The following is a 7,864-nucleotide window of genomic DNA, read 5'->3' as shown; positions in this document are numbered from 1 at the left end:
AGGCAGGCGGATCTCTGAGTTCGAGGCCAGCCTGGTCTACAAAGTGAGTTCCAGGACAGCCAGGGCTATACAGAGAAACCCTGGCTCGGGAAAAAAAAAAAAGTCGGTTCAGAAGAACGTGTACCAGTCTTCCAGAAGACCCCAGGTTGGTTCCCAGCACCCACATCAGGTAGTTTACAACTGCCTGTAACTCCAATTCCAGCAGACCCCAAATCTTCTGGCTTCTGCACTAACATGCACACGGCCACACACAGGGGTACATGCATACCCACGATTTAAAATAATCAAAATAAATCAGTTTTAAAAGAGAAAGTTGAGGTTTCCATCTAATCAGGATCCTGTCACAATATCCTTTCTTAGAGGACTTCACAAGAGATTTTTTTTCTACTTCTATCATATTTAATGTTTCAAATAGATTTTAAAAACTGGTTTTAAAAATCCTATCTATAATAATTTCTTAAGATTTAAAAAAATAATAATGTATTTCACTTAGTAAATGTTCAATATTTTTTGTTTACAAGTATTGGATTTTCTTAAAAAAATAAAGAAAACTTTGATGTCTGTTGAGAGAAAGAGAGAGAGAGAGAGAGTTGTTTAAGGTAACCCTTGGCTACATACTTAATTCTAAGCTAACCTGGACTACATAGACTCTGTGTGTGTGTGTGTGTGTGTGTGTGTGTGTGTTTGTGTGTGTGTGTGTGTGTGTGTGTGTGTGTGTGTGTCTGTGTATGTGTCTGTGTGTGTGTCTGTGTGTGTATGTATATGCATATATAACTAATATGCTATAATTATATACAATTATATATTATAATATGTATGTATATAATAGCATCACCTGGGGCAAAAAGTTCTAATTAGGGAATGTACTAATATGGATTCCATTCCTAATTATATGTGATTTCCATGATTAAAGCCCTTGCATCCTCAAGCTTGAGCTATGAAATAAAGATTCCTAATGTCTTTATGATAACAGGATGAAAGTAACGTCAGTGTCATGGTCCTGGATTTCTGTTACTACCATGCTCAGTCAGTCATTATCAATTTTGTTTAAGCTAATACCTATGGCGGTCACAAGCAGATTCGGATGTGACCTGGCCTGTGATGGCCTGCACGATGGTGCGAGGACAGTAGTGAATTGATTGGACTGCGTTATTTGCTCTCTATTCACCTACAGTTCATTTCCTCTGTTAGTCAATAAAGTTTTATTGGAACACAGCCATGCGCATGCTTTATGGACTATATGTGGCTACATTCCCACAACAGCAGAGTTGTGTGGCTGCGACAGGGATGGTATGGGCCCCGCAAAGCCAAAAATATTTACCTAGACTAATTTGCTAACTTAATACCAGTGAAAATGTCGCTTTTTCAAACCTTTTTGTTTGTTTGGTTGGTTGGTTTTTTGTTTTTTCAAGACAAGGCTTCCTCTGTGTAGCCCTGGCTGTCCTGGAACTCACTCTGTAGACCAGGCTGGCCTCAAACTCAGAAATCTGCCTGCCTCTGCCTCCTGAGTGCTGGGATTAAAGGCGTGCCACCACGCCCAGCTTTTTCAAAACGTTTAAAGCCTTTTGGGGAACTGGTTCTGATAAATTATTTTATGACCATATCTAGTCTTCACTGCACCCTCAGCCCGTGATGCACTGTGCTGAGTTCTCGGGGCTGTGAGTGGGGTGGAGGGAACATTTAGAGTGGTAGATTGAAGCTTATTCGGGATGATAGACCAAGTCTTATTTGCTACATCATGCATACCAGACAGCCTCAAGTCACCAGTATTTACAAGACTGTGTAAACTAGCTTCAGTTCGTGTCGTGAACAATTCGTCACAAATTAGCTTACTGCCATCCAAATTCAGCTTGCATAAAAGCATTTCTTTTATTTGTTTTATTTCAAACAAGATCTCACTGTGTTTTCTCTTCTCTCTCTCTCTCTCTCTCTCTTCTCAAACAGTCTTAACAAATGATTGTATTTCAGGTCTCAATAATTTGCTCATGTTTTTTATTGGTTTTTTTGTTTGTTTGTTTGCTTCCTTTCTGCAACCTAAAAAAAGAATGGTTGTACTGAAGTATATTAAGAGTTGATTTCCAATTGATGAAGTAAAATGGTCAATCCTGTTCTATTGCTGATGATTTTGTTTGTTTGTTTGTTTGTTGTTGTTGTTGTTGTTAGGTGTTTTAAGGCAGGCTTTCTCTGTGTAGCTCTAGCTGTCTTCGAACTAGCTTTGTAAACCAGGCTGGCCTTGAACTTGAGATCTGAGTGTCTCTGCATCCTGAGTGCTGAAAAAAAAAGGGGGCATGTACCACCACCATATAGTCTTTATGATGTAATTTAGTCATTTCTCCTTTTACATGCCATTTCATAATAAAGTGTGACTCACTGCAGGCTAAATCTTAGGGAAAGAAGATGAAGTTTGCTTAGGCCATAGTTCTCAATCTTCCTAATGCTGGTACCCTATAATACATTTCCTCATAGGGTGACTCCAACCATAAAATTATTCCATTGCTACTTCATAACTGTCATTTTGCTAGTGTTTTGAATCATAATGTAAATACCTGATGTGCAGGGTATCTGATATGCTATCTCCATAGGGGTCACAACCCACAAGTTGAGCTTAAATCACTGTGGGACACAAACAGAGCAGGGAGAGTCACCTGTGCTCACTGTGCTCAGCCTTCCACAAGACACTGTACAGAGGAAGCAAGGCATCACTCACCTGCTACATCCACTCCAGTAGTGACAAGTGTGACAGGCCCCGAAAACCTGGGTGCTGCCCACAGGCGAAAAGTTCACGGAAACTTAGTCTCCTGGAATCGTGGCATCCTGAATAAAGAATGCTCCAATGTCCTTGCTTTAGTTGGTAAACAGATCTGTGTGCTTTCCCTTAATATTGCTTTATTACATGTGCTCCTAAGGATTGATATTTTGACATATAGCTAAGTTAGATTCTAGGCAGTCCTTGGTCCGCAGTCCTTGATCTGACCCTGGGCATGGTTAGCTAAGTCACTGCCCTACACAGAAATTTACCATTATCTAGTAAGAAGGAAGTTTGTGATCTAAGAAGGAACCAGAGTAGATACTTAGAACTATAGATAGCTGAGTTACATCCATACACAAGTATTTACAATGGCCTAGGGAGAAGGTGGACTATACAATAGACTAGAATAGGAACTATGGCAAAGGCACGAAGCCCTTGCTTGCCCCTGGCTTCTAAGATTAAGTGGACCTTAGGTGGGGCTGTTTTTGATCCCAGTTGTTAAACATTGAATTTTATCCCAGTTGGTTCCTGCCAATCCTTCCGTGTTTGCATTCCTCTGTTTTGTGTAAGAATCCAGTAACCTCTTTATACCTTGCTGGTGTGTCATCCAACTTCCCTATTTTCTTCTGTATAAAAAGTTTGATGCTCCATTTGACAAATTACATTCAGATTCTACACAATCTCGTGTGTCGCTTGTGTTTGTCATTCGCCGACTCCTTGTCCACCTACAACCAGAGACCCGTTCCACGCAGATAGGAGACCCAAAAAGGGGATAGTCTGCGGCACTCACCCATCATTGTTGGTTTTCTTTTTCCTTCCATAATTAGCTTTAGATTTGGAGAGATAACTGAAACCTCACAGGTAACAGTGGCAATACATAGACACACACTTGTCTTGCTGTGTCAGAACTGGGTTCAGCCAGGGACATTTCATTCAAAGCACATTATCATAGAATGCCCTTCTGCCTTTCACTGCAGGTAACCATTCTCTTTGGGAACTGTTCTAGCTAGGGGTTGATCCTGTAACTGTGGCCGCCATGAGTGAAGGAGATACATGGATGCTGTCACTGATCAGAGCCAACGACCAAGAATAAGACATTCCTTGCTATATTCCCCTTCCTCTTACTAAAGTTCTGAGGCATGCAGGAGGGTGGCAGCCACTGTGTAGCATATAAGATCCATGTAAAGAATTCCAGTTGAGTTGGGGAGTAATTGGAGAGAGAGAAAGGAAGGGGTGCTAAGCAGTAACACCCGGGCTTCCCTAGTCACGAGATGGTTTTGCTATACATTACCTATCAGAGAAATGCAGGCTTGTGTCAGCGCATTTTGGAAGGACCAATCCTAAGTTAGTTCTCTCCTCTCTGGTTGGCAAATAATCACTCAGTGTCCAGATAAACTATGGGAAGTCTATTAGATTTGAAGCTTTCATATTATTCTGAATATGAGAGAGCAGCCTATGTAAGGTCAGCAAGGGTGATCTTGTGGTAGCCAGCAAGGGTGACTTGTGGCTTAAGCTAAGGAAATGAAAAGATTGAAAGCTGCAGCTGCCTTCAGATAGATTTGAATCAGAAGAAAAATGAAAATCCTTGTGTTTTTCCAAAGAAGTTTTTCAGTTATACCACCAGACGATACAAGTCCTTAAACAAGGATGTGAGCAAGTTTAAGCCTTAACAGTATTCTTCAGATAAATATGGATTATGACAGGATGGTAGGGAATCCGGAAACTGAATTTAGTGAGAAAATAGATGAGGACAGACAGACTGATAGACTCGAAACTAGGAGGCTCAAAGGAAGGGTTAGACCTAAGAAGTATTTCCACCATGAGATCAACTGGACTGGGTAGGCAGCAGAGGCTGGAAGGTGACATAACGGGAAGGTGAAGATCACTATAGTGAAACAAAAAAGTAAGAAGCTTAGAGAATTTAAGACAAACAGCCTGGATGCCCCCAAGTGATGTCCTGGAAACCTGTTCTGAATCAGGAAGTCAAGGACCAAAAAAAAAAAACATTACTAAAAGGTAAAGAAATAGGAACTGAGCAAAAAGGAGAGGAGTAGCTAATTTAGACTTGGTCTGTAGAGTGACATCACTGGGGTGGCTGTTCATGTATTATTATGTGACTTTTGCAAAACATCATGACCTACCATGGACATATGGGACCTACCATACCAGAACCCAAAGTTGGTTATTATTTGGCTGTCAATCACCAATTTGAAAATATTAGAGTTTTGGAGTGTTTGTTTGCTGTTTTTGTTTGGTTTGGTTTTTGAGGTAGGATCTATGAGTAGACCAAGCTGGCTTTTAACTGTCTATGTAACCAACGATGAACTTGAATTTCTGGCCCTTCTGCTTCTACCTCCTGAGTGATGGGGATTGTAGGTGTATACCACACGCAGTGCTGAGTGTATAGAGCCTTTGTGTGTGCGTGTGGTGGTGGTGGTGGGTGCACATGCATGTGTGTATATTTGGCTGCCACTCACTAATTGAGTTACATCTTTATTCTGAAATTTTTTTTAATAATTTCAACCAAGCATCTAAATTTCTGCTTTGCATGGAGGCCCACAGGATAGGAACCCAGTCCCGGACTTTTATGCTCCCATTTGACATAATATAAAATTCACTGGCGTGTAACATACATGGTTTGCTATTACTTGGTTGTGAGTGTGTCAAAAAGTGAATTCATGCTGGGCAGTGGTGTGGCGCATGCCTTTAATTCCAGCACTTGGGAGGCAGAGGTAGGAGGATGTCTGAGTTCGAGGCCAGCTTGGTCTACAGAGTGAGTTCCAGAACAGCCAGGGATACAGAGAGAAGCCCTGTATCGAAAAACCAAAAAAAAAAAAAAAAAAAAAAAAAAAAAGGGAATTCATTGTGTTATCATAAAAGTGGACAACCTGAATTTTCCAATTAACTTTAATAACAACATAATAATGGCTGTGTCTTAACCAATTTTTATGTACAAAGCATTATTCTAAGCCAGGCATAATGGCACGTGTCTTCAATCCCAGCATCTGGGAAGCAGAGACAGGTGGATCTTTCTGAATTTAAGACCAGTTGGTCTGCAAAGTAAGTTCAAGGTAAACCAGGACTATAAACTAAACCTCAAGAGAGACAGGGACATAGAAGGGGAAAAGTATTTTAAGGTAATTTAAAAAAAAAACATTGTTCTATCTTTTTTATACTTGTAAATTCTTTTATTGTTTCCAACCATCACATGAGAGGCATTGATACCCACTATAATGCAGACATTAAGGTTGTAGTGATTGTTATCGTTATGCTTGTGGAACGTCCCCCTGGATGAGGCGATGGGAGCAGATCGCAGTTGAACACTTGACACACGGGCACCCACTTGGTAAGGCATGAACACAGGCTCAAACTCAGACATCCAGTTGCGGAATTTGCCCATTTAACCAAACTCATCTATTTTCTTCTCGCCCTGGCCTCATGCTCTTAGAGTTTGTTCTTCCTGGCGTCTTTCTCTGTAATGCAATGGAAGGGCTTGAAAAGCCAGACATCAGGCATCCTGCATGTGGGTTAGGACCCATAAGCCCACATATATCCCTTCCACTTGGGGACTATGAAGACCACCTTGATTAAGTCATAGAAGGTGAGTTGTCCTCATCCCATAGTCTGTTATGCCACTCCCCTGTCTCTTTCATACTCAACATCTGAGTATCCTCTGAACTTTTAATTCTCTTCCAGAAGGGCTTATGTTTGGACTTAGCCTATTCCCTGCATGTCTGATGGAACTCCTAGTTAATCGAGAGAACTACAAATATCCCGTCTCTGACTGCCATTCCCTTAGTGGGCTCAAGTAAGGGAAAGCCCAAATGAAGTTTGCAGGAGAGCTGCTAACAGAGTCTAACAAGACTTTTTGACAGAGAAAAAAAAAAAGAGTGAATCTCAATCTCTTCCCATTGTTGATTCCTCTAAGGAAAATAATTTGGCAAAACCCAAATAGTTAAGTGATAACATTTTAGTGATGCAAACTCATTACAATGAAGCTATAATACCTGCTCATTATGATGTCAGTCAAAGGGACAAGGGGGTTCCTAGGACCATCCATCATTCATTTTAGGCACTGAAAGTCACGGATGGCAAGTTACCAGTCACTCATCTGTTGAATTCCAATGTGTTTCAGCGTTAGAAGCAACACCTCAAAAGACTCCTGCGCGGGAAGAGAGAGAGAGAGAGAGAGAGAGAGAGAGAGAGAGAGAGAGAGAGAGAGAGAGAGATTGATTTCAAGCTTCCTTTTGCCTTTGTGGGAAAGGTAAGGAACCAAGATGTATTGGACTTGACAAAGTGTTAGGTAAACAAAGCCGGGCGTATTAAAGTTTAGGCTCCAGTGATTAGTGGGGAAGTACAGGCTACTAGGCACAGAGGGGTGTCGCACAAGGTACTTTAGACTCCGACTGTGTTTATTATCCAGTATCAGTATGGAGATATATGCCTGACTACTTTTATGGTGCCATTTAGAACTTTAAAATAAGCTCTTATGCTCAGAAAGGGGTTACTAAATTACTCACCCTGTAAGGTTTTCCTCGATTAGCATAATTCTGCCCATTACACGCCTTATCAAGAGCGTGTTTTCATTGTTGGGCCCCGCGTTCTGAAGAGACATTCAGGGATACATTGCCGCGGCATCGTGTCAATTCTGAAAAAGCACCTTTCGATGACTTTGAAGTTAAAAACCCTTGTATCGCTTGCAAAGAAAACTTCTCCATGTTCCCACTCCCCTGGTGATGATAAGCCCAGTGAGTGATGTAACTGCTTCCCCTGGCTTCCCACCAAATTGTTCTATTATTATTATTATTATTATTATTATTATTATTATTATTATTATTATTATTATTATTATTATTAATTTATTTCTATTATTACTTTGAATTCAACTTTTCCCTTTTCTAAGAGAGGGTGTGGAAGGAGTCATGGTAAGAGCCCTGGTAGAATTCGGGGTTTGGGGTGTGGTTTTTTTGCACGGTCAAAAGACTGCGTCTAAGCCAATCGTGAGCTTAACTTGAAGTGGAAGCGAGCTCGCAGTGGTCCCTCCATGTAGCCCTGAAGAAGCCTCCTCCTCCGGACTTCCGGTGTCTGGATTCAATCTGCATCCCTCACCCGAGC

At 41.1% G+C, this 7,864-nt stretch overlaps 1 long non-coding RNA gene across 1 annotated transcript; it reads right to left on the bottom strand.

Moving 5' to 3' along the window:
- Positions 1 to 5,933: 5,933 nt before the first annotated feature.
- Positions 5,934 to 7,439, bottom strand: Gm31564. Its single transcript, XR_003952575.1, has 3 exons — positions 7,270 to 7,439; positions 6,757 to 6,911; positions 5,934 to 6,222 (listed from the first exon to the last, which is right to left on the bottom strand). It is a non-coding gene; the product is annotated as a predicted gene, 31564 (long non-coding RNA).
- Between the last annotated feature and the right edge of the window lie 425 nt (positions 7,440 to 7,864).

The sequence above is a fragment of the Mus musculus genome, chromosome 18 (assembly GCF_000001635.26).
Source record: "Mus musculus strain C57BL/6J chromosome 18, GRCm38.p6 C57BL/6J".
NCBI lineage: Eukaryota > Metazoa > Chordata > Mammalia > Rodentia > Muridae > Mus > Mus musculus.
Note: the sequence above shows the minus strand (reverse complement) of the source record. Positions and strands in the feature narration are given on the sequence as shown.